General features: G+C 33.6%; 1 protein-coding gene across 16 annotated transcripts in view; it reads right to left on the bottom strand.

Annotated features, from left to right (window-relative positions):
• LOC105199532 (serine/threonine-protein kinase MARK2) overlaps positions 1-26,608 on the bottom strand; it is a 97,560-nt gene that overhangs the window by 45,949 nt on the left and 25,003 nt on the right. For 11 of the 16 annotated variants that reach the window (XM_026139065.2, XM_026139070.2, XM_026139071.2 and 8 more), the window contains exon 1: positions 11,818-12,445. The exons of the other annotated variants lie outside the window; for them this stretch is intronic. The gene's annotated coding sequence lies outside the window, so the exon portion shown is untranslated. Of the gene's footprint in view, positions 1-11,817; positions 12,446-26,608 lie in introns of those variants that run through there. 16 annotated transcript variants of the gene reach the window in all.

Genomic DNA, 26,608 nt, shown 5'->3' with positions numbered 1-26,608 from the left:
TGTTAAAATTCATAATTTATATATATTTGTGTTAATTAAAACGCGAAACGTTTCGACTTTACAATGTTCTCTTCAGTCGCAATAAACACATATGTCAAAGTCCATAACTTCTTGTTTCCATTTTGAACATAAATTAAGTTAGAAGGTGATTGTTTTTTAGTGTACGCATATTTAAATCCTACGTAAAAGCATATTTGTCAAGTTACTCTTTCCTTTAAGTGGAATTAAAACAAGATGACTTACATATAATTGAAGATGTGATAAAAATGATAATCGAAACAATGCGAACAAAGATCTTTTCCATTTAACGTTTTCCAAGTCAATGACACCAAGCAGAGAGGCGCAACTAATGTTAACGATAATATACATGCTTTGAAGGCATAGATAATAAACATATAAACTGTTTCCATTAACAATTATGATTAGAAGAACCGGAGAATACGAATTTCCGTCGACTGAACGCGCTATCAGTTGCATGTCACACGCGCAATGCGTGCCGCTCGCACACGTCACATATACACTCACGCGAGAGATCTTTGTTTAAATACTACACACAAAACTAACTCTACGGTCGATTTTTCTCTTTTTTCCAGATCTCAAAAAAAAAAAGAAAAAACACCCTTAAAAAAATGTTAACTTGACTAAATTTTGCAATGCGATTAAATTTTTGAGTTCAAATATTTATGTATTTAAATTAAATATTGTACATAAAGACTTAAATTAAAGTTCAAGTATTCTATGTATTTAAATTAAATACATAAATACTTAGACCGATGAAATTTAATCGAGTTTAGAAATTTAGCCAAGCTAATAGCTTTTCTTTTTCAATGCAGACGGGCGAAAGGATGAAGAAGAGGCGATACCAAAATGTTGTGCGGACAACGGCCGGTTATGACGAACTGGGTCCATTTCTCGAAAGGTAGCGATAAGCGCTCGGAATCGGCCAACTCGACTTCGTTACGCCGTTTATCAGCGGTAGATGCTGATAAGCGATAGCGTGTCCGCCTAATATCCGGCACTGATCGTTGCCGTCGAGAATCTTATATATATTGTACGTACGGAGCTGCGAAACGATAAAATATATCGAGAAATGCGTGTTGTACTAAACCGTAAAAGCGGAGCAAATTATTATTTTCCGGTTGGTGTCGCGAGTTATCAAGGCTACAAATATGTGATACGATAATAGTGAGTGATAAAACTGTGAAAGGTATAACATAAAATGATATTGCGTTTTTTTTCGTGTATCGCAGTTCTACATTATAAAAATAAAAATCCGATTTAATCGACCGTAGTGAAACGAGTCATTTAAATTAACTGAATAAAGAATTATTTTTATCCTCCTTTCAAAAAAATTTGAAACAAAACAATAGAACGATAAAGATTAATTGAATGTGTAAACAATATGCATCAATTTAATTGTAAATTAAAATCATAGGAAGTACTTTATAAATAATTTTGTATTATTTATAAATCAATGTTTTTCACGATTTGCTTATTCGAAATGATTACTGATATAGCCGCGATAATATTAATTACGTAACTCTATAAATGAAATTAAAACAAGTGGGGGGTAGAAATGCGAAATTTGCATATATGTATACGTTGTAAATGTCGTAAGAGGCATAGATGCATGCGGAATATGCGGATTAATCGAGTCACTTAAATCGCGTATGTTCCTTGTTTATTTAATAAGCTCAAGTATGCGCTTCGTGCTCTTTCCTGCCTTTTATCCGTTCATAGATTCGTAACTATTGCCACGCCTCGAGCACAAACATGCTAAAAAGAATCTTTGAGATAAGCTCTGCAAATCTTAGAATATATAGAAGTACCTACTTCACGCTTTGTGTATTTACCTACTAGATATAGGAGAGATTGGAGCTAGTTGACCAACTTTTAGTTTTGAATTTTTGCAGACAAAACCAAGAGATTTATCAAATAAGCAAATCCTGTCAGTTGCTAGATACAGTAGATTATGTAATAACATTTTAATAATATATAAAAATACTAATAACTCTGATATAAGAAATGTTTTTTGAACACGTGCCTTGTGTATCAAGTGTCAGATTAAGTTCATTACGGCATTATTGTAGCATTGTGTGTGTTGAGTTAAGAAATAATATACATTAAGATTTCTCAATAATATATTTAAATATGTTTTTATTTATTTTAATATAATTTACTAAAAAATAAAATTTTTTATTGTAATTAAAATATTTTAATGTCAATATATATTAACGATATTTTTTTAAATAAAACTCATTTATAATTAACTAATTTTTAATTACAACATATTTCGGATAACAAAACAGCATTTCTTGCCCGTGTACAAACATGATTATTAGTTATCTCTAGTGATTTATTTTATTTGAATTCAAGATTCATTTAGTCAACTTATTGTTAGTCAATTAATTCCAATCTCTCAAATTATAAATATATCATATTTAATTTCTTTAAAATTTTTATATTAACTTATAAAATTCTTATAGATAAGAAATTGTTGCTATTCACACAGCAAAATCTATTGATGTCTAAATCTTTATTGGTATAAAACTAATTCTGCTATTGATTAAACGGGAATCAATTAGAATAAACCTAAAAAGACAATTTAATGGATGTTAGATTAATTTGCAAAAAAAAACAAAAACAAAATTATACGTTGTTTTTTATGGCATAGAAAAATTAAATGGCATTTATAAATAACAGTTTGTAAAATTTATTATCAAGTTCTCACGTGTCCAATCATTTGAATAATTTATTTCGATCAAAACGGATAATCAAAGATACAACTCGATCTGTCCATCTCGCATACGAACAAACAAAAGTAGCTCAGTCCAATCGTGTCATAAAACACAGAAGTATTTTGGACGTTTGCTCAATTTTCGTCAACACATGTCAATGTCAGCGCATTATAAGCAAGCGGGAGTCATTAATCATTAGGTGACAGCGTCTAACACACTGATCCACGATAGATAGAAACTGCACTGTTCTTTCTTAGTGCCCTCTTAAACACTTGAAAAAGCCTGTTTTTGTGGGTGCGCTGCGTGCCAGCGAGATGACAAATAAGAAACAGTTTATTTTAATACTAATTTGTTATGCAAATGAAAGAGTGACAAGTATATCGCGAGCTTAGTGCACGATGGAATCACAATTAATACGGAATAACATGATTTTAATTCAAATCAACATGAGAAACAGAATTGTACTGTGCTCTACGAAGATCAGTTTAAGGCTCATCAACCAATGAATTCAATAATATATTTTCGGTATTTATGCCGCGTAAGAATTTACGCCACAGAAGTCAGAAAAAAAAGAATTAGGACAATTTACACGCAATCGTTCTGTTATGTGCTTTTATATTATCATATTAGTATTATATTCTGATTTCACTTTTTTACTGTTGGTATTAATGAAACCTTGATACTAGTGATAATGGTATTAGTGAGTTGAATCGACTTGTCAGGGTAATAAATAACGCAATCATGTATTGTAGTCAACGCAAAATGGTTATTGTTGGAAGCGTAAAAGACTTAACGGTTATTTTGTACATAAGTATAGAAGGATGGCAAAGGATTAGTACAAATAAAGGAGTGCACTGGAAAATAGAAGTGCTTGTATTCTTTGTTCAGTTTGATGTCTTGTACAAAGAATACAAGCACTTCTATTACATCAGTTCTACTACATCAGTTTGGGATATACGGTACTTTCAGCGCATGGGATTAGTACTGTAGTACAGACGATCTGTGACTGAGACGCAGCACTTGCGTCTGCACAGAGCAAACCAAGTGCACGTATCTGCTTTCTAATGCTGTCTGCACCTATTAATTTCTTTAATATTGCATTATTATCATTACGTATATATTTATCGTTCTTACTTCCTAATAAACTTCGTAAACACGTTTATAAGTTATTGTCATTTTACATCTTATTTATAAATATGATTTGTAAATTATCTACGCGTCGCATATCCAACATATGTAAGATATATTTCACTTTATGGGATATATGTCAAAAATGCAAAATTTAAAAAAAAATTTTTTTTAAGTGTAAAAAAATAAATATTTCGTATTTCTAATTTTTTTTCTTTAATTGTAGGCAGTATGAAGTTTTTATTAATGTAATCACATTTGTTAAACGCGGCAAATAATACTTGATAAATTGAAGTTAGTTAGGTGCGGCATGTATACCGGAGTTACCTACAGCGGAAGAATTATAATTTAAATCATTTTTTTAATTTTCTTTTTTGTTCGGTACATCAGTTTTCTTTTTCGTTGCCGCGTTAATTAATAAATTTGCTCGATATCGTGATTTACGATGTAAGAAAAATTTACGGGCGCATAGGCTGTACGCAGGTACGTAGACTGGCGTGTCGGCGTGATGCTGCATTGTTGGAAGTTTTCGCGTGCGACACGCAATGCATCGACACGCCGTCGCACCATAGCATACCGGCGAAGGTCTTCGTTAGAGGGCTGCAGAAAAACCAACGAAATGACCGGCCTCGTCAGCAAATGAGGATTTGCGGTCGAGAAAGCAGGAGTATGACGTGGCCGAGCGCGAGTTAAGAATGGTCGGGAGGTACTCCGATGATGAACTGTGCACCTGTGCAAATGTACCTAGTAATGCGTTCTAATAACCTGCGTGAATAAGAAAAACGCCACAATAAAAATGTTAATGTCGTTTATAATTAAAGAATTATCTGGTGGTAAGATTTACTTTAACTTGGCAAACATCTTACGAAGAATTTTGTGTCAATATTAAATAACAAAAAAGATTTTTCTATGCTAATTTTCCGACGTTTCACAGAAATGATCAACCCCATTAAATTTGTCTGTACGACGTGACTTTGCTTTGCTAAAGCCCGGTTGTTCCACCTTTTGGTAATTATCAAGTAAATTTAACTGTTAGGTAAACCCTTGCGATCCGCAAAGATTTGCCTAACAGTTAAATTTACTCGATACTTATCAAAAGATGGAACAACCGGGCCTAAATATCAACGAGATAAAATACATCTAAAAGAAAAGGAGAAATGATAAAAAAACCAAGATTATTTTTAAAAATTTGAGACAAGTTAAAAAAGACGGATATCCGGGCAATCAACATTTTACCACGGATTAAAAAAAATTGTGCGCTGAAAGTAAGGAGAGAAAATTGTGTTGTCCGTCTGAACACGCGAAGTAAGCACTTTCTCAGAACACCCAGGTTCGCTCGCGACAACCGTCGCCATCGTCTCTTGACAATGTCCTTTATGGAGCGAGACGTCGCGCTCGACAAGGCGCATCCATCGTCGCGTGGCATGTTGTACTCGGTTGTGTTAGAAAAGCCGGATGGAACGTCTTTATTTCCGGCAGTGCCGTTACCAGGGCGAAGGAACAAGCTCTAAAAGCGTCGACGAAAGCTATAAAAGAGCGGTCCGCCACCAATTTCCGAGCGAGCGCTACAATCTTGTTAACTAGGAACATCGAGTCAAGAGAAGAACCTTTTAATTGTAATAGATTACGTAACGCACTCACATTTAATAAACGTTTTATTTCGAGATAAACCAGCTGCTTCTCTCTATTTGCGTCATACTTCCATGATGGTGTAAAATGGATATTTTATATAAGGGGATATTCTAATCTATACTCGGAAGAAAAAAACCGTATCAGCAACTATAAATTTGCATCAAATAGCACCTATGTATTACAAAGTTGTAATGAAAACAATAACAAGTTATATAGAATACTAAAAAAATACTAGTATTATTAATCATTTGTAGTAAAAAGATGTAACGAAATAGTAACGCAGATTTAAGTGACGGAAAAATTATTATTCGTACGTAAACTGGAAGTAATTGCTTGCAGTGAAGTCTACATAACTGTGTAATTATAATTGAGGTGCTATTTCACTAATTAATTAATAATTATACAAATATTGTTGTCATGGTGATTCAAACTGTTTTATAGTTATTGTATAGCTGCAACTAAATTTTAGTTACAGCTTATTAAAGTATATGTATTAATTCTACATACAAAACTTGTATTGTTATCACGTTATATGAAAATATTTGTCTTTTTAATCACAACATTACACGTTTATTTACGGTTTTCAATGTCAAATCTTCTTAATTTAAAATACGTTTGTTTACCATTCATTTTAAGCACGAGCGAGATAATATATCGACAAATAAATTCGCATTCATTCGAAATAAAAGTAAAAATGCAGTTAAGCTGTGCGCGCCGTGATGCGCGACTCGCGATTAGCGCGATAGCCGGCGCGAGGTCTTTTGTTCGACGTAACAAATACCTGCAATCACGGGGAAGTATTATCGAGGAGCAGGCACGGTATCATACAAACACTGACACGAGATGATTCACTCGAAAAAATTCGATTGCATCGTTTAGAGACGTAAAAGATTTTAAATCGCGTATTTTCAGAAAATTATTTTTTACGACTACGTTTGTGCCAACGTAATACCGTATTGCCAAATGTTTAGATGCTATCTGTGAGAACATTTACGAGGCATAAAACAAACGTGAGAATTAGTTTCCGATATTTAGATGCGTGATTTTTATTTTTAGTAACAAATTTCGCCAAATTTTTGTGTAAATTGTGGAAAAATGATATAAGTAAGCACCGAACACGTAAGCAAAGTCCTCGTAATAGTTGCACTGAGAATATTTATCCGTGTTAATAAGAAATTCTACTTTGCTGCATTCCAAAAGATAAAATGTCACTTGCGTGAACCAGGAAAGACTGTGGTATGTGGTCATAACACAAAGCTTTCAACATTTTTATTGCGGCGGACTTCTCACTTCCACAGGAATTGTATAAACCATATTGAATAATTGTACTCAAGTCCTTCAATCCATAGATCGTTGCAATCGTTAAGTATTACAGTCAACAGTTGCTTCATGCCTTTTTGAGTAGTCAGTGTTATAGCAACGACAGCTAATGATAAACAGAAAAAACGCACAGGTTGTTTATTGTTTTTTTTAGTGCATGACGGTCGTCATGAGAATCCTATTGTCGAGCGTAACGAATACAAAATGGTATCTCGAGTAGTTCGTCGGTTTTGTCGGCTGAGAAAGAAGCTAGAATGAATCAAGTAAACGAGCGAGTAATTACGATGCGATCGCATTCTCACGAGAAGAAATCGTCTTACTTCGCTGAACGAAAAAAAAAAGAAAACGAAATAATTAAGCACACACATACAACGTGAGGCGGAAAGTACTTTCAAATGTAAGATTAAAAAATAAATTTACAGTTTTCATGATGTCTGTAAAATTTTTTAAGAATAACGTGTGTGTTAAAATACTAATAAAAATATTGTGATATTACAATGGCATCTGCTTGTAGTAATTGTCATGATATTTACCTATAATGCTTTGTGTGTTCTGTGATAAATATATAAAGTATCCCAAATTCGCAACTCAAAAACTATAGCAAATTAAAATTAAATTAAATTAAAAAAAATTAAGCAAAATAAAATTACATAGATTATTTCAAACCAAAAAGGAATTGTTGAGATATAATGGTTTAAAGCTGATCAATCAAAGAGGTTTAGATGGTCACGGCTCACGAACATGAGACTATAGCTAAACATAATTGGTCAGTTTTAAACTATAAACATCTCAAAATTACTGTTTGAAATAAAAATCTACAATAATTATTTTATTTAATTTTTCGTGCTATAGATTTTAAATAGCGAATTTTGGAACACGTCCTGTATAAAAAAACCTTTGCTCCGAAACTTTTATACTTTTAATCATTTTCTATAATTTTTGACACATTACATTCATTGCTGCACGTATCTCTTTGTTCCTTTCGTCCTGTTCACTTTATACAGTAGAAACTAAGTTTACCCGAACATGCCGGGGGATGAGACACAGTTCCGATAACCGAAGTTGAGATAATACCCAATAGGTTCACTAGCTCTCCCTACCACCAGCACTTATTAGTATTGATAATAGGAATTGATATTCGGAAACTGAAGTCAAGCATGATAAGCTCTTATTATCCGAACTACCCGAATAGTTTGGATAATAAGAGCTCAGCTATGAGTTCGTGTATTTGAAAGCGAGTACAAATTTGTTCGTACAAATGGAGTGTAAATGGAGTTCGGGCAAACGGAGTTTCACTTTATTTTGATCAACGCGCGTGCATCATCGCTCGAAAAACAGTCTCGCGACCGAGAAATGGACTACCCTTTGTTCCCTCCCCCGCGCTGCGCACGCACGCGGGCGTAACAGAAAACGGAGGAACGACGAGCATTTGAATCGCAAATTGTTCGTTATCTAGGCGGAATAATAACCGTTTAATCAAACTTTCTCCGTCAAACCTGCAATTAAACCTGCTATTGATACATGTCGGGGTCGTCCACGAGCGCGATAAACTCCAAGACCCTCGTGGCGCTTGCCACGCTCGCCCTCTTTCGTTCGAGTAACTCATCGTTGCGATTGAATCTCTCAAGCTCGATTGCAGCAACGCCTCTTGATTGAGGCTGCTCAGCTAGTTTCTCAACACGCACACCTTACAGATATACGTAACGTCAAAAATCCTGTCTCTCCTGTCTCATATCAAGAAATGAAGGTAAAAAACAAGAAAATTTACTTTTTGCAGCAAGACTTTTCAAACTTTTCGGATAAAGTGCTCGCAGTAGTATAACTTTTATCGAAAAATGTAGAACAAAAATCTGATCACTATACACCATCGTTTTCCAACGCAGGCGTCATCGCCCACTAGTGGGCGCTGAGATCTAGGAAGGAGATATTGTTTGTTCTAGAGGCACAGTAGAGGAGCGTTTAAGAATAAGTGATGATGAGGAACAAGACAATAAGAATGTGCTAGAAAAAAATCGCCTACACATGTTATAAACAAACACCTGAACATTCATTTGATTGTACAAATATTACAGTTGCACATTTTCACAAGAATCATACCAAATCATGTCAATCAATCCTTCGTGTGTTTATCTGAGAAGAGGGCACTAAAAAAAAAAAAAAAAACTCTGAAGAGAAGGCGGTGAGCCAGAAAAGGTTGGGAAACTGTGCTATACACGATTGAGATCTGAAATATGAATGTACGGAATTCTTCAAGAAAGTTTATAACAATAATTAAACAAACTGGACTTTGTATCGAAAAGATCTATAGTATCATAGTATACTGTTGGTTTACGGATCATTATAATTAACAGCTGAGCGATGTTAGTTGCCAGAGGATAGCCGCAACTAGTCGCACTTCTCGCGATGAAACAAAATCGCATTATGATTACGCGTACATTGTTGAATTAACGAGCGATAGTAACCCTTCATCAAGCATAAATGACAAAAAGGCGTTTTTATATGTTTCCCATGCGAGAGTGCGGTCGTCGCTGGCTCGAGTAATCGATCGCTGCAAATTATGCGTATAAATATTGAGTCGCTTAGAGCGTACAACTTTTTAATTAATACGGGAACAACAGATTCTTGGCTTTTAGATGAGAATTTTTAATAAGTGACCGGCGTACGACCGTTTGAATGCAATAGGCTAATTTATACTTTGGTACGTTCATTGCGCTCGATAATATTCAGTATAATAGTACATACGGCAGAAAAAAGTAATGACACATTTTTCGTGCAATGTTTTCTCCTTAAAAGAATTTTTAGTGTGATTTTTGAAAAAATCTTTAATTTTTAACATTTTTGTTTAAATATCACACTGTACCATATAATAAACATAATAAAAATAAATTAAAAAATAAACATGATACATTGTATTTATAAATAACCTTACTAAACTTTCTCTTTCAGATATTATAAAAAAAATTATACCAATTAAAAACATTTAATAAAATCATCAGATTAGAATCAAATGCGTCACGCTATTAGATTCACAGTAACGTCACGTTTATGAATTTTTCAAATGATTCAGTCTTACTCAAGATTACCCAATTCATTTTGATGTATTCTTTCTGCGCGATAAGTTCGCATTATTTTCCAAGAAGCTATTAATCTCGATTAGACGTTATCCTTTGTGCAAGGCAAATTGTTAAGATGAACAAAGAGCCGAGTCACGGTGAGGCGAAGGAAAAGCTATCCCCAAGTGACCCGAAACACGCGTAATATCGCAAAGGGTAATGAACACAGTCTCGTATTAATTATGCTCGCGAGGCGCAACCGTAGAATTATATACGGGTGGTTATATAAACCGTTAATTCTTATCCGCGCGCGCGTCTACTTCCGTCTATCTATTCTTTCGTTTGCTTTTAATACGTGCGCTATTCGCCGCACTATGAAACCTGGCAGGAGAAAAGGTGGGAGAGAGAAAAAATTATCCCAGCCGGCTTAAAGTCGTTACGGTAACTAATAACGTGGAACGTTTTCGGCCACGTTCGAGAATCCGGTTTTCTATCTTAACGTGCAAGGTAGGTGTAAATTAAGACGCGCTTTCGCATTTTCATTATCCCGGGTAAAGAAAAAGAATATAAATGAATCTAAATAATTAAATAAATGATAAGAAATAATTCAATCTGCCTAAATGATATAAATATGAAATAAAATATATTAATATCAAAATGGAAATAAATCCTAATAAGACCGGGAAGTCTATCAACACATTTAAATAACGAAAATAGCGATATTGGTCGAAAGCAGTTTTTAGTGCTCAATTATCTCACTGATAAATTTATAAACATTTACAAGATTCTCTTAACTGCGCGCCGTATATTTGCCAGATTTAAAACAGTTTTAAGAACCTCGAATGTAATATCACAAAATTAAATTGCTAATTAATTTAATTATTTTTTATGCTTGCATCTCCACGATCCCCTCTTATCCTAAAAAACTGTAAAAACTTACTAACATTAAATTAATATACTAATAAAAATTTAATTTAATATTCAAGCAACGTAGTCTTACTTATAATCGCCAGTAATAAAAAAATGAATTATTATAATTTAGTCAACAAACTGGCAAATTGTGTTAATAATTAACTTTAATAATTTAATAAAATTTAATAATTAACTTTATTTACATAAATAAATGAATGAATAAAGTGAAGTAAATAAAGTTAATTATTAAACAAAGTTTGCCAGTTTATCGACTAAATTTCAATATTGTTTAATAATAATTTAATATTAATATTGGATTAAATATATTAAAATTGTTTTTATAAACAAATCTGTGAAAAATCACAACGTAAATTTGGTACGTAGTATTAATACGTAGTATTAATCACGCATCATGAAATTAAATGTTTCATAAAGTCTTCATGCAACTGTGAGTCTCTTCGCGAACAATATATAATTATCATTCAGATTATTCGCAATGAATAGCAGCTGTTTTGCCTCATAAGTCGCGGACACGATCAGAATTTACACAAATATCTAAATCACACGAATATTTGCGTACAGTAGCGTGACGTAATGTCGCAAAATTGTATGTACTGATATCGGAATTTGTTTATTCTTCTTGTTAGCTTATGAAAGAGAGAGAGAGAGAGAGAGAGAGAGAGAGAGAGAGAGAGAGAAGACGTAGCGACATCGCGTTGCGAGGTCGACACGCGAGAAGTAATTTTACTGCGCAACCTAACCTTGTTAAGGACACACATTTGTTTTGTGCATTAGCGGGACTTGCTCGTTAATTCAATTTTTCGCAGTTGAGATGTTCTCACTGGTTCATTACATAGATATTATATTATGAAATTCGATAATATATTAAAAGATTCAGCTGAATAAAAAAAATTAACGATTATTAATAATTTATAATAGGATTCTCTAGTGCTTTTATATGCAGTTAGTATGAGAGAATAGTAGTTAGCATATTGCAAATTTCCCAGGCCTCTCGTCATGTACAGATAATTCACCTTGCTCGATCGGATGAGATCACTTAATTAACGAAATCACTCAAGCGTTATCACTATTATCACAGCTTATCGTAATCATCACTGTGGAGAAATAACTCCAGATTTCCGTAAAGAACCGTGTATCGTTGCGCGTAACGGCACGTTATTTTTACAGAGCACACTTTGTCGACCACACTTTTCCGATATTCCTCCGTTAAGCTTTCGAACGCCACGATGCAGCGGATCACATTATCGTCTCTCGCTGATAAAGAGTTCGGGCGTGATCGTCAATCTTCGCGAGAGTCTAAGGTCCGGCACGGAGCACGGAGTGTCGAAAATCGAAATAAAAAAAAGGAAAGACCTGCTTGGCGATGTGGTGTGGTGTGGCACGATACACGCACTCGTGACACGCGGTGACGCACACGCAAGGCGTCACTGAGATGCGGTGCGCGCGCTCCTCTCATTCGGTTTCAGCTCGTTCGACTCGACTCGATTCGACTCGACTCAACTTGACTCGGTTCGGCTCGACTCGACTCTGTTCGGTTCAGTTCGGCTCGACTCGGTTCGGCTCGGTTCGACTCGGCTCAGCTCGACTCGACTCGACTCGACTCGACTTTGCGCGACACGGCACGACTGTCTCGTCGCGCACGAGCGCCGCCCCGTTCGGTTGGTGAGACGCGGCACGAAAAGCAGCTCGCACGAGGAGCGCACGCAGCGCGCGCGACGACGGCAACGAGACTGTTACGCTTGGTGACGCAGCGACCGGCGAAAGCGAATCGCAACCGGCGATCGTGACTCATGAGCCAACCAACCTAGCCAGCCGGCGCGCGTTACGGCCGTTTGGAGCGTCTACTATCGTAGGACGAACTCGAGGTGCAAGTGCCGATAACAGTGCCGTTCGCTCCATCGACGACGCCCGACGATTTGTCAGGCTACGTAACCGTAAATTTAACCGCAAGATTTTAAATTACACAATAATGATATCGGAGAGAAACTAGGAAATTATATTAAGAATAACATGAGTATTTTTTTGATAATCATGTATCTTTTCATGCTTCAACAAGGAATTCAACGAGGCAGTATTATATTAATATATGTTCTCAAGTATTCTAATATAAAAAATTATAACAGTCATGTAATAAATCAAAATGATATGTCTATATTTTCCAATTACAAAGACAAAATATTATTCTGTGCCAAGAGATTATATTTTTAGGAGATTCAGGATGAAATATAAATATGTGAAAATGATTTGAAATTTATCGATAGAATCATGTATCAATTTTAAAGCATTATTTGTAAATCCACACGTGTAAAAAAAATTAAAGAAAATTAAAAAGATGTTGAATTACATTCAACCAAAAATCACTATTTTGCTTTCAAGCTCTTTCTATCATTTATAATTTTTTTCAATTCAAAAGATTGATCACCTTACTCGAATCAGATTTTCCCAATCATACAGTTCACATTACATCCGCGCAACACACGTTGCAAAAAAATTGTCCGGGATAAATTTTATCATTTCGCGGAAGATTTCATAACCAGTGAGATAAAGAGGAGCGCGCTCACGCTTTCGCGATCGAAATCGCTCACCACGAGCGAGAGTCCCCATCCGATTCACAATTAACAAACGCTCATTCGCCGACCTCGGGTGCGGTGTCTGGCGAAAGACTGGCCAAGAGTTGGAAACTTTCCGAGTCTCGCTCACGTTATTCGCGGAGAGTTGCGCCGCGCACGTGATTGCGTCCTTCGTGCTCTCTGCCGGAATCAATCGATCGGAACGGAAGCCGATCACGGAACGGTTTATCGATCATCACGAATAAGAACAAGGTAAAAAGATAATTGCGATACGATGCCCGTTTCACGTTACTTTGCGCGGGCTTTATCATCACGCTACGCTGCATTATCAGTCAATCTTAATAGTCCTTCGATTCCAAGCGATCATGTTCAAATATCTGCACAAAACGTAATTTATAAAAAAAATTAACTGATAACTTTTGAAATGATTCACACGCACGCGCGAGTTTTTTTAACTCGTAATTTAGATTGAGAATGCAAATAACGGGTCATAAAATGACAGCATTGCCTTGAATTAATAAAAGAATGTATTAAAATGGAATGGAACTTGATAAGTTATTTTATTTCAATATTCCCAATGTGTAGTTTCCAGATATGAAATGATTAAACGCGAGAATTAGTTTTTCAGAAAACCGTTAAAATGCGTGGAAATGTGACCAATCATTGGCATCGGTGGATCTCTTTCAGCTATGCTGTTACACTCAGAAAAATACAAAAGAAGAAGTATCTTTTATCTCTTCGGTTTTTGGATTCTGTAATTAACGATTTGACTTCTCAAAATGTGAAGATTAGATAATATTTTGAGAATAATTATTTAAATTGACTAATAAAATATAGAAGTATAAAATCTCATGAAAAGGTAAGTTATTCATCTCTTCTACTTCCCTCATATTTGAATTTTTTTTCATCGAAGAAATAATATGATTAAACCAAATTTAACCTTAGGTTACCATTGCTATTTTTGGTTACTCTTTCCGGTACACCAGGATCTATGAGACCCTTTGTTACAGTATATTTTTGCACTGAAAGCACTTTTTAGTTCAAAATATGTGAAATCAATACTTCAGAGTAGGACAAAAACAGATAAACGAGAATCGAATCAAAATTTATTTTCGAATAATTACAATTGTTTAAAGAAATGGTATTGCAAAAAGGTATAAAATTGACTATTATAAATAAAAAAAATCTCAATTATTCAAATTTAAATGTCACGCTAAAAAAACGATGAGACTGTTTAATTGACCTTTGGACTAACGAAAAAAAGTAATACGATATAAACCTTTCCAAAAAGTTCAATTATTTAAAGTATCGAAAATTTTTGAAAAGTCAACAAATCATAATTTTACATTTAATGAGCAAAATTTTATTATTTGAACAATATAAAATGATGAATAAAAGATTGTGTGAATAAATATGAATAAATATTATTACTGTATATATAATTAAAGAGTTCGAAGAGAGTCATAGAAATTTCAGTGTTTACATGCGTTAATATGCAAAAGACGGAATAATATTACAATATGTACATAATAATGCGTATACATTACACTAAAATAAGTTTCTTTAATCCCACAACTTTATGCACTTATTTTTATACTATCTGAAATGTATATTTAATAAAAAAATAAAGGGGTATCCAGATCCAGAATGCCAAAAACTTGCGAGTTAGCCACACGAAGACACCAGATAACTATTTCGAACTTTCGTGTACTTTCACGTTGAGAATAAAATGCTCCTGCATAATTGTATCTATGAATAGTTAAGACTTCTTTCGAATCTCAATTCAAGTCTTTAAATTATAAAAAAGTTACAACAATGAAAAAACGCACTGAGTACATCGTATATTTCGATAAAGCGAACAAAAATCAAAGTATTTTCAGGAAGCATATTATATATAAATGTCCAATCGCAAATGTATTTTATAATCATCATTTATATGAAACTTGATTGAAAAAATAAAAAACATTTTACGCTATAAAATTTAAACATAAATTTATTCAATATGTCGAACATCTGCTTAAAAAAACGTAGCAAACAAAAATTTAATTACCCACGAGAGTTATCTAACATTCATTAGCCCAATTTTCGTTGAAAGACACTATTACGTTTGTCGCGCGTTCCTCAAGGATCAGTCAGGAAGCTAAATTTCGACCAGGTGGATTAGCCTCGCGCATATTTTTCTTCAGGGGAGCAGTTTCGCGGATAAATATACGATAAGATTGCCGACAGTCTGGAAACTTGATTCGCTCAACTGTTGAAAAGATAGAGAGCGGCGGAAGCGTACGGTTATAAGGATTATCGGTTAGCCCCGCTTTTTATTGCCCTTTCTGCCATAATGGACCACCCGTGGTATGCAGGCTGATTAGCTCCCATGGCGCATTCCTTTCGTCCCTTAAGGAAGACTTAAAACGTAGAGAACATTTTCGATCAGAAGGTAATTTTCTACAATGCGATCAATCGCGCGCGCTTGATCTACAGTTTGTTACTTATCGCGTTTCATTTCTCATTACTGTCTCTATACATGGACGCGTTTATTTAAAAACGATAGATAAATGAATATGAGATGCGTTTAGACAATTTAAAATTGAACGAGTCTATAATTTGTTTTACATCCATTTTACGATTCGAAATTTTCGATTTATTTCGGATACTGCGTTCACCTGAGAGAATTAATCGCACGACTCATCGTTGGCAAATAGGAAATTTTAAGCCGCGGATACTTTACTTCTACAATTGTTTCTATCGGGGTCACCGTGACTAAAGTCGGAATAATTGGAGCACGAAACCCGTATTTTTTCAACATCGGTTAAAAGCGCGACAGAAAAACCAGCATATTTCCTCTCGAATAATTGTATCCTTCAGGGAAGTGTTTTAGAGACACGGTCATGTTACGTCTATGAGCAAAACGTATACGAGTGTGACTAAGATAAAAAAATTAACGGATAAAAATGTAAATAAGATAAGAAAGAGATAAGATACAAACGGAAGTTTAGATACAGGTCTACCCTCGGACACACCGAGCATGTTCCTCGCACGCAAATTTATTTTCGCTACTCGAGTTAAACTCGATTCCTTCAATAATGATTCGCTCAGTGAATTGCAGATGAAGCGTTAACATCGACGGACCTCTCTCATTTCTGCGATCTCCGAGATCAGTCTACAGAAGGGGCGATCCAGCGACTATATACCACAAGTAGTCAAGCAACCGCGTCGAGCAGGTACAGACGTAAACTTGATTCTAGATTTACACAAGTCGTTCACTTTAAGAGTAACTTTGTGAAATTAATTAAATTAAAATTGATCTATTAACTTAACAGGTTACCGAATTTATAGCGCGTTTCGGCAATGTTAATATTTTCCATTCGATATGTTTTCACATTTTTATCATATTTATTATTCTACTAGATATCATGGAAAAATCTACATGGCAGCGAGGTAAAAGAATTCGTAAATTATCGAATCGAGATAAAAATTTCTGTGGTTTCATTAGGTCGTGTTACGCGGCTGAAAACTGTTAATAATTGAACTTTCGGTAAATACATTCTTTTTTTTGTCAGTAACTTGCGGAGTTATACAATGATATTGTTCAGAATCAGCCGGTTCTCGAATCGTGGGAACAATTATTGCACGATACGGTTCGCGATACAAAGGATCGCGTGAGATCCTTCGGCCGGTGCTGCCTCCTTTCTGACTTCCGTTCACGCTCAGCATACGGCAAACGAGTTTTACGTCCCGGTGCGTCCAAAGGGTTTCACGCGGCGCGATTATCTCCATCTGAGGCCGGGTTTCTCGATTCTGCATCGCTGAGTGAATCACGGAAGGGGGAGAGGTAGGAAGAGAAGGGGGATTGAATAAGGCTATTAACGATATATCGATTCCGAAGGCTTCTAAGGAGTATAGCAATAAAAAAAGCTGTGTAAAAATATGCATATAATATAAAAAATAGAAAACAAATTGGAAACTAAATAAGAACATAAAAATTCTATTTGTGCAGGTCTAAAATTGTCCAAGCAATTTATTATATAAATAAAAATATTTTTCTTGTAATAAGAGTTGTTATAGCATATTCTTTTAATGTTAATGATTAAAAAATTTTAATTTCGGCAAACGCGGAGTCCGATCGCTGAGAAAAAATTTTATTCACACGTCTTGACAAATTTTTTCAAAAAATTCCGCCGACACTTGTGCTGTTTTAAAATGCAAACATAATGCTGATAATTCTCGCCGCTTACAGCAACATCATCCGTCGATAGATGGCAGCACTGCCTTAAATAATGAGTGTCATATGCTATCAGAAAGACACAATGAATTAAAAGTGCACATAAATAATTATTACCGCGTAAGTCTCGCACTATAATTTTATATCAATTAATCATTATATATTTTACTTGCAAGGCCTAAATGACCAACAACATTAGCAATTAAAAATTTAATTTTAATTCGTAGGATACATTCTGATACATTCAAGTGTAAAATGGCACATTTTATAGTATTGAAGATGGAAATATTCACGATACAGCAATAAACTTTCCAGCGTAATACCTCATTTGTAAACAATAGACTTTTGTTTTTTCGGGAATACTAAACGATGAGAGAAACACGAAGAACGGCATGGAATAAACTAAAAGTTTCCAGCAAGACACTTTCCTGTTATTACTTTCTTTATTTCACGCAATAAAAATCGTATTCGTGCAGATGTTCTCGATAAGCAACTTATGAATTCCTCGCGAAAGTTACCTGTATATCACTTAAGTTTAACTGAATTACATAAGTGACTGTAGATGCATCTACTTTTTCTCTAGAACCAAGCGCGAAATAGAAAGCGCAAAAGGGATGTAATTAAATTTATATCATCGTTATTGTATTTCGTTAGTAAGCGTCACGTCGAAGCTTTGAAAGCGCATTAACAACTTCGAGGCTCTCGTATCAACTTTCACTTTAACAAAACCGACTTTTCCAGAAAGAAAAACGGAATAAAAGCGCCATATAATTTTCAATAGAAAAAAAGCATTAATATATAATACTGCAATTTAAAAATCATGTATATAAAAAAATTTGCCTCTCATTCTCACAACTATAGAACGTTTTACGTCAACTGAATCACCTGTGTGTCCCAAAAATTAGCGCAAAAAAAATAAACATTCAAGGTCTCAAATTATTCTCATATAAATGCACTTTCGAAAGAATTGTGGCCTTTTGAAAAATCCAGTACAAAAATCTGTGCGAAACTTTGGGCCCTTAACATCCAACCAAGTCTTTAAAACCTGTACTCTTTAGTCTCGGCGGTCTACAATAGGTAATGTAGTAATCCTTAAGCCATAAGAAATTGACCAATCACAGTCGAATGTGAGGAGAATAATAGACTATGGTTTAAATTCTAAGCCCTTTAATCCGATAGGGCCTATGCACTAAATACTGTCCGATTTTCTCTTACATAGGCCCATACTCTTCGCCTTCAAGCTCTTAAATTCCAAGAACTTAAATCCTTTTAAGAACGTTGGCCACAATAAGTCGCATCTGCTATTTTGAATTTCAAATTTCTCACAGCAGAAATCGATGATTTCGAAAATTTAGAAGTAATCATTTTCGAGCTAATCAGAATCAATACAGTAATTTAAGCAAGAAAGTATTTAACTCGCATGTTCGCTTCTCGGCGCTATATTAGATTTGCCATTGGATTTTTCAAAAGGCTATGTTTCCTTTGAAAGTACAGGTATTTGAATAATTTAAAACCTTGAGCATTTATTTTCGTTGCGTTGATTTTTGGGCATACAGTGATCCAGTTGACGTAAAACATCCTATATATACAATTTAGAAATAGAATTATACAGGGTAAGTCAATAAAAACTACCATCTAAAAAAAATCTCGTTATTTATTGATTTTTAAAATGTTTCATGTAAAACAGATTGCATTCGAATTGGGGCTCCTCGAATAGATACATTTTATATCTAAAATTGTTTGATAAATGTGATATTAAAGTGATCTCTTTTAATTGCGATATTTTTTAAATAAAAAATATATATGATTCTTTTTACACAATATGATACTTCTAGTTATGCTGTGTAAAAGTAATTATAAAAAATCAATAATTTACGAGATACTTTATACTTTATTCTGACACATTTTGACATGAATATAAAATATTTAGTAAATTATAAATTTCTTGATAATACTTTTATGCAGAGAGTAATGAAATATGTAATTTTTTTTAAGATGACTAAATTCTTGATACTAATTCATTATTCTGCATAAAAGTATTTAGTTGCAAAAAAATGAGTCTTTTACTTAATATTCTATATTTTGTATCAAAATACATAAATCAAATTAAAGTATAAAATATCTCGTAAATTAATGATTTTTCGATAACTTTATTTTAATAGATACTTTTATATGCAGAAAATCTGTGCAAAGTTATTATGTAAGAGTCATGTACTTGTATTTTAAAAAACAAAAATCACCTTGATATCTCAAGAAAAATTTAAGATACAACAAATCAAAATACATTTATTGAATGAATTACATCAAATGCAATCGTATGAAACATTTCTTGATAAAATAAAATAACAAGCTTGAGGTGAGAATTGTTATTGACTCACCCGGTACATCAATAGAACAAAGTAAAATGCCAAATTAATTAATAATTAATGCTTAAAGCTTCAAGAATAAATTAAAATATTAATCAAATTGCCGTTATTTTACGCTAGTTATTTAATATTCAATAATAAATAAAAACAATAATCTTCACGTAATTAATACAGAGCCAAATGGTCGGTTTACAATTATTAATATTAATATTAGATGTCAGAGTTGTGAATAAAGTGAAATATATCTAAATGCATTACTTGAATTATTTCGATTATATAACGAAGAGTTGTCGATATCAGTTCAATGAATCATACTAAACATGAAGGTATTTCATAGATTAATACGAGTATTTCCGCAGAAAGAGCATATTATGCTCTTACGGACTTTTCGTTGAGATACGTAGTCATGAGACAATGGAGAAAGTTGTATCGGCTGTACGGACGTGATTAGATCTGCGAGACCCTTAGAAACGCGAGAAGGCTGAGGAGGGGCTTACGGAACTTATGAATATTACATATGCCAAGACGAAACGTTACAACGACCGCGTTACGTCGTGACCTCTTTTGTCACGTGATCAAGCACAACTGACCCCGTGGACGTACGAGCATATGGAATCGAAAGATTGATGAGCGTGCGATGAACTATTCGGCACCCATTTATTTCGCGTTACGCACGTGATTTTCCACGTAGATAACATTTACAAATGTTATCTACGAAATTATCTCCACATGACAAACGAAGGTAGAAATAACAAAGATAAATAAAATTCGGAAATGTTCGTATTGTGTTAATTAGCAGTTTATTGTAAAGCCAATTTAGAAATTGGAATCTGAAGTATTACGAGGCAAATATTGAAATGTTTTGATTTCTGTCAATTCTAAAGTTTAATAAATTTATATAATGAAGATGTATCCTATTATCGCGCGCTATTATCAGTCACTTTGTTGCAAAGAGCAAAAATAGCTCATAGATATCGATCGAAGATGAGAACGTCTTTGCGACGTTGAGAGAAGTCGTCTCCCAAAGACTCTTTGGATTATCTGTCGACTCTTATAGCCACGCTTGTTAAAGACCGACTTCTTGAAGCGAGAAAATTTCACGCGAAGGCGCGGTTTCGCGACCCACGCGCAGAGGATGCAGCTTTCCCACACGTTAGACACGATTAGCGTTGGCATTGTTAATAACGGGCGGTAGAGAAACCCCGGGAGCGCTAAAAGGAGCGCGTTGCGTACTACATAGAGCGAACCCATTCTTTCGAATGAGTCGAAAGAGGAGTCACGCACGACGCATTTGCATGCACGTGGCGGCGGTTGCGTTGTGCAGTATGTGCTCCGACTTGCATACGTGTAGATTACACGAATTGGAATCGCGCTAGATTAATTGAAGAGCTAGGTTCACGCAACAAGAGCGTGAAACTCAAAACTTTCATCGTTCGAGAAGACGTATAATCGCTAAAACTCATAAATATTGCATTCGATTAATCCCTTTACCGCTAAACATAAATGCTGACCTATATTCCTATCAAATCTATTTACTTTCAAAGTTTCAAACTCGTTTTCCCGAAATGCGATTCAGTAATTTATTTGTTGTTATTGCATCCAATCTAATCTGTATTTATTACCTCAATCGAGGCGCTTCCGCGAACTAAACACTTTTAGAATAATAAAGTTAAAAAGTGCGATTATGTGTGAGTGCTTTTTTAATATTATTTCGTAATTATATATTTCTTTTGTTCCATATTATTATGAACTTCTCAAATAACGTACAAATGAAATGGAACGACGACGACAGAAATTTAGAATGAAAAATGTGTCTTGTGACAATGATACACATACATTGAGTGCTTATTCAAATTTTGCAAAGCAATTTCCCGAGAGTTTCCTGAGTTTTCCAGGAATTTTAAAATTCCAAGTAAGGTTAGAGAATCCTCTAACGCAGGTTTGAAACCAATTTATTACAACTTTTACTACTTTTTATTTATTTAATTATAAAGAAAGGCTACTTAAATTTTGAATATTAAATTTTAATTGCATATTGAATGTTGAATATTAATATGAATTTAATATTCAAAATTTAAGCTTTTTTCACGATTACACGAATAATGAATATTGAAAGGTATAATAAAATTAATTTAAATGAGAGAACTAAAAATAAAAAAAAGTAGAAACTAAACGGCTTACAATGATCTGAGTATTGTAATACACAAATACATTGTAGCTTACCGGAAGTATAGATTTCGAAAGTTGATTAAATTTAAAAATTTTAAACTGATGTATTCTTATGTATTCTATTGTCACGGATCTTTTTAAAAGATTTGTAAGAATCAGAGAATGTATACAAATGCGTATGTCATATTTATTACTGACTATCAATACCTTGTATCAAAAAAGAAAAAAAAAACAATGATCAAAGAAATAATTTTGTCAAGACAGAGAGAGAGAGAGAGAGAGAGAGAGAGAGAGAGAGACATAAAATTCAAATTTAAACATAAAATTCCATAAACTTCTCTCAGTATAATTCCATGAAAATCCATCATTATCAAAGTAGAAAGAAAATTCCTAGAAAATTTCAGGTTTTCTAGAGTTCCCGATTGTAAACACTTTTACATTAATATGTTAATTTTTGTTTTAGTTCTTTGCTATTTAGCATTACAGTATGCAAATAACGTAAACAATCTTTGTCTACAGACACACACATACAAACACATTTCCATTTACTCTCAGAACGAATGCATTTGCATTTGCGCAGTATGTATATATTTATTGACATTTCAAAAACTGTTCGTGCATGCAAGTAGAATATTCCGTAAGGCATAAGTAAAATTGCACGAATTACGGAGATTGTTACGTTATATTCATGTTCCGCGTAATATTGTGTGAAATTGGAAAACGAATTTCTTCATCTCCGTAATCTCTCCTTTTTACACAATGGCGGATTTAACAATATTATTAGGTTGAGGAATCAATTTTTTCTTATAAGTGGATCTCTCTTCGGTGGTGACTCATTTTAAAAAAATTCAAATGTAAGCAATTTATGCAACTACTGACTTGCAATTTTTTTACCTTGTTATTAGTTATTCTTTGACATTAAAGCCTCATTATTTTTTATTTTTCCACATATCTCTGTCAAGGAGATTAGGTTTATATAAACTTAAAATGCTATGGCATGTCATAATTACTAATCTCAAAATAATTGCTCGCTTATAGCGAAACGGCAAATAAAGAGACAAAGATGAAAATTCTTCCTTAAAAAAATATACGAATATTGCGTTGCAGCCGCGGCCTTAGGCTCAAAGACTGTTCGGCATGCTAATTGTCACCGCATCACCAACAAAACAATTATATCCATCGATGCAAACAGCTGCAACGTAAATGGCGTAATTAATGTTGGGTTCGAACATTTAGCTATTAAACGCGATGTAAATTGTTTCCGGGTTATCAGCCAAATCGAGAATGAACGTTGTTGTGCTTCTAAACAATCATTTAATCATAAATTACACGCGTAAAGAGAAAAATGAGGTTTGCAATGATATATAATACTGCGGCGAAGATACTGAAAATATATATGTGCACGTGATATTGAAAAGAAGTACGATGCTCTTATTTTGCGCGTAGTCTTTTTTAAAGACGCGTAAAGAATGCCCCGGTTTCAAAATCTCCCAAGCTTTCTCATTGCCTCTGCTTTAAGTCCTTCAGGTCTAGTGGTACGCACGTATGTATCAGTGTCTTTAAAAAAACATGTTTGATAAATATTTATTTTAACTAGGTTCGCTTTAAAAGAAATGGTTCAAACTTCAACTGCGAAATACTGTGATATAAACATAATCGTAAAATATAACAAAAATATTTACGTAGTAAAATCGAAAAGTTTTCCGACTAAGCGTGAAAAGTTTCTACATGATGCACAGTATTATTTTTGCACGGCGATTTCTCAAATGTAACTGACACGATAAATTGCTAATAATACTTGTATTATACATAATTTATAAACGCATGTAATTTTTAAGCTTTTCGTAATGTTTGGAAAAATATCTATTGATAGAGAAATGTTGATTCATACTTAGAGAAAAACGATCATAATAAACAATTTTATTACAATTTAGTAATATTTTCTTAAGATAACAAATCTAGCTATAACAAAACATTAATTCTGGAGATGATCCACATAAGAAAGCAAAGACATAATCTTAATAAACAGAGTGACGCCAAATTGTTGTCGAAAACATATCTCCTCATCCTCGACCTATTATTTTCCACTTAATCGTTGTTTTTCTTTTCCCTCTCTTGCTTAATCTTCTCCTACCTCCTTCTAGATTTTTCGTAGTATCATGTTGCCAAATATTAAGTTTCGTCACTCGAACTGTTCTATTCCACTGATCAACACATTTACGCTTTCTTTTGTTTCCATTTTAATACCACGTAGGAGTCGGACTGTTATACTTCTTTTTTATTTGGACTGATCCCCTTTTTTTATCATACTGTTCCATTTAACTGTTATCGTCAATCTTTCAGAACTTAATCAATTAATTATAATTGTTAAATCTGAACGATGCATTTATTTCTATCACCACACATTTAGTTTGAGAGTACTAACGCAACAAATTTTTTGTTTTACTTTAATTACACCCTGATACTGTTGAATACCTTTAATGCACTGTATGCAAATATGCAAACGTCATTCAGCAACGACGATTGAACTGTACGTACATGTTGTTTCAAATCTACCTTTGTATGTCATTAATAATGTGATACCAATAATCTGATGTGAATATTGTATTAAAACGTTTGTTAAACTTTATAGAAATATGTACATTAGTGCTAATTCACATGAAGATTTAGGTTTTGGCTCTCTTAGCTCCTTGATATAGTTATTAAACATTTTACGTCTTAGATCCGCCAGTTTGAACCTGTTTTAGGGCTTAAATACCATAAACGGAATAAAGAACAGTTTCAGTTAAATAAAAAATATTTTATATATTTTCCTCATTTAACATATTATTGGGAAAAAAAAAACATGAAACATATTTGTTCCTCATTTCCTGATCTCTATTTCGTTCATTATGTCTGGGCCTTTGTTTCGACTTTATTTTTGTAATTAGCGATCCTTCAAATCTTTAAAAATAAGTAGACAATATATATTCTGTTAAAAAAAAAAAAAAGATTTAGATCCGAAAAGGTTCTCTGTAACATTGAATAATACGGTGTTGCGTTTTAAAAGTTAAATTGTACTTTCTCCACGAGCTTGTAACATTAACGAAATAGCATTTCCACTGGGTCGCTTAACTAAAGCGTTGATAATTTTAATTGAATGTTACAACCACTGCGCATCATACCGAGACGAAAGTTACTTATTCGATAACATGCTCATCGGCCACATTCGTTTGTGAGGGCAGCTTAAGGAAACGTAAAAAGTAAATACCTTGCTAAACACTCGTGTGCATTCATGTATTTTTTTTTTCGCATGCCAGGATTAATTATTCAAACATACTGCAACGCACAATCGGCGTCGGCGAACAAAAAAATTTCCATTCAGACGTCGCTTCAACAGCTGCTTAACGATGCATCGCGCAATGCGTTTGCTACGCAAACATCGAAATGCCTTTATCTGCATTTATGGCTTTACAAACCCGCGTGACGACACGTGGCGAACGTTGCGGTGAACCAAGAATAGTTTACAGCTTTACGAAATTGAACGCTCTCGATATCGAGAAGCCTGATCTCGCGTTCGTTAGTCGAAAAATATCAACGATTTCACGCCAAGCATTTTTTTTCTGTTGGGCAATGAATTATGAGCAAATTCAATCGTAACCGGGGTTGGGTATAACTAGTTGAAAAAAGTTAAATAATAAAGTTAAAAAGTTAATAACTTTTAACTTAATTCAGTTAATTCTAAATAATTTAGTTTTTAACTTTAACTTTTGAAACACATAAACTTTATCAACTTTTTTCTTAAATTAAAAATGCAAAAATATAGAAAAAAATACATTTCTACACAAAAAACAATACTTCTTTGTCATTTCGCATAAATTTAATCTATAAATAAAATATTAAACTTGTTTGATAATCCATATTATAATTATTTTGAGTAATCTAACTTAAAAAAAAAAAAAAATACAAATTTCTAATTTAATATAAATAACGCTTCTTAAAATTAACTTTTAATTTAACTTAATTTAATTTTAACGTAACTTTTAACTGAGTCTGTTTTTTTATTCATGTAATTTTTAATGTAACTTAATTAACTTTATAAGTCATTAACTTTAATTTAATTTAATTTCGTTAGAATATATTTTTTTACCCAACCCTCTGATCGTAAGACATAACACAATGACCACGACGTATTCATACAATATAAAAATGATAACACATACAAAAGAAAATCCTTTTAATAGTTTACAAAATATTAGGAAATTATGAAAAATATGAGGAAATTAAACTCGACAATTTATACTATCATCAATATCAAATTTTATTGAGCTAATATTCTTGAATAACGAGAGGAAATATTTTACGCGAGAAATTTCTTGGACTCGGCAGTGTCACGATTACCGTAATCAAACGATCGTTGAGGTATTCCACAAAAATCTATTTCGCACCGATACCCATGTGTTCGCTCGGGTCAGCGCGATAAATCTCGCCATTCATTCGT

Source organism: Solenopsis invicta, chromosome 7 (genome assembly GCF_016802725.1).
Source record: "Solenopsis invicta isolate M01_SB chromosome 7, UNIL_Sinv_3.0, whole genome shotgun sequence".
In the NCBI taxonomy this organism is placed as follows: domain Eukaryota; kingdom Metazoa; phylum Arthropoda; class Insecta; order Hymenoptera; family Formicidae; genus Solenopsis; species Solenopsis invicta.
The sequence above is the reverse complement of the archived record's forward strand: the minus strand, read 5'-3'. Positions and strand labels throughout refer to the sequence as shown.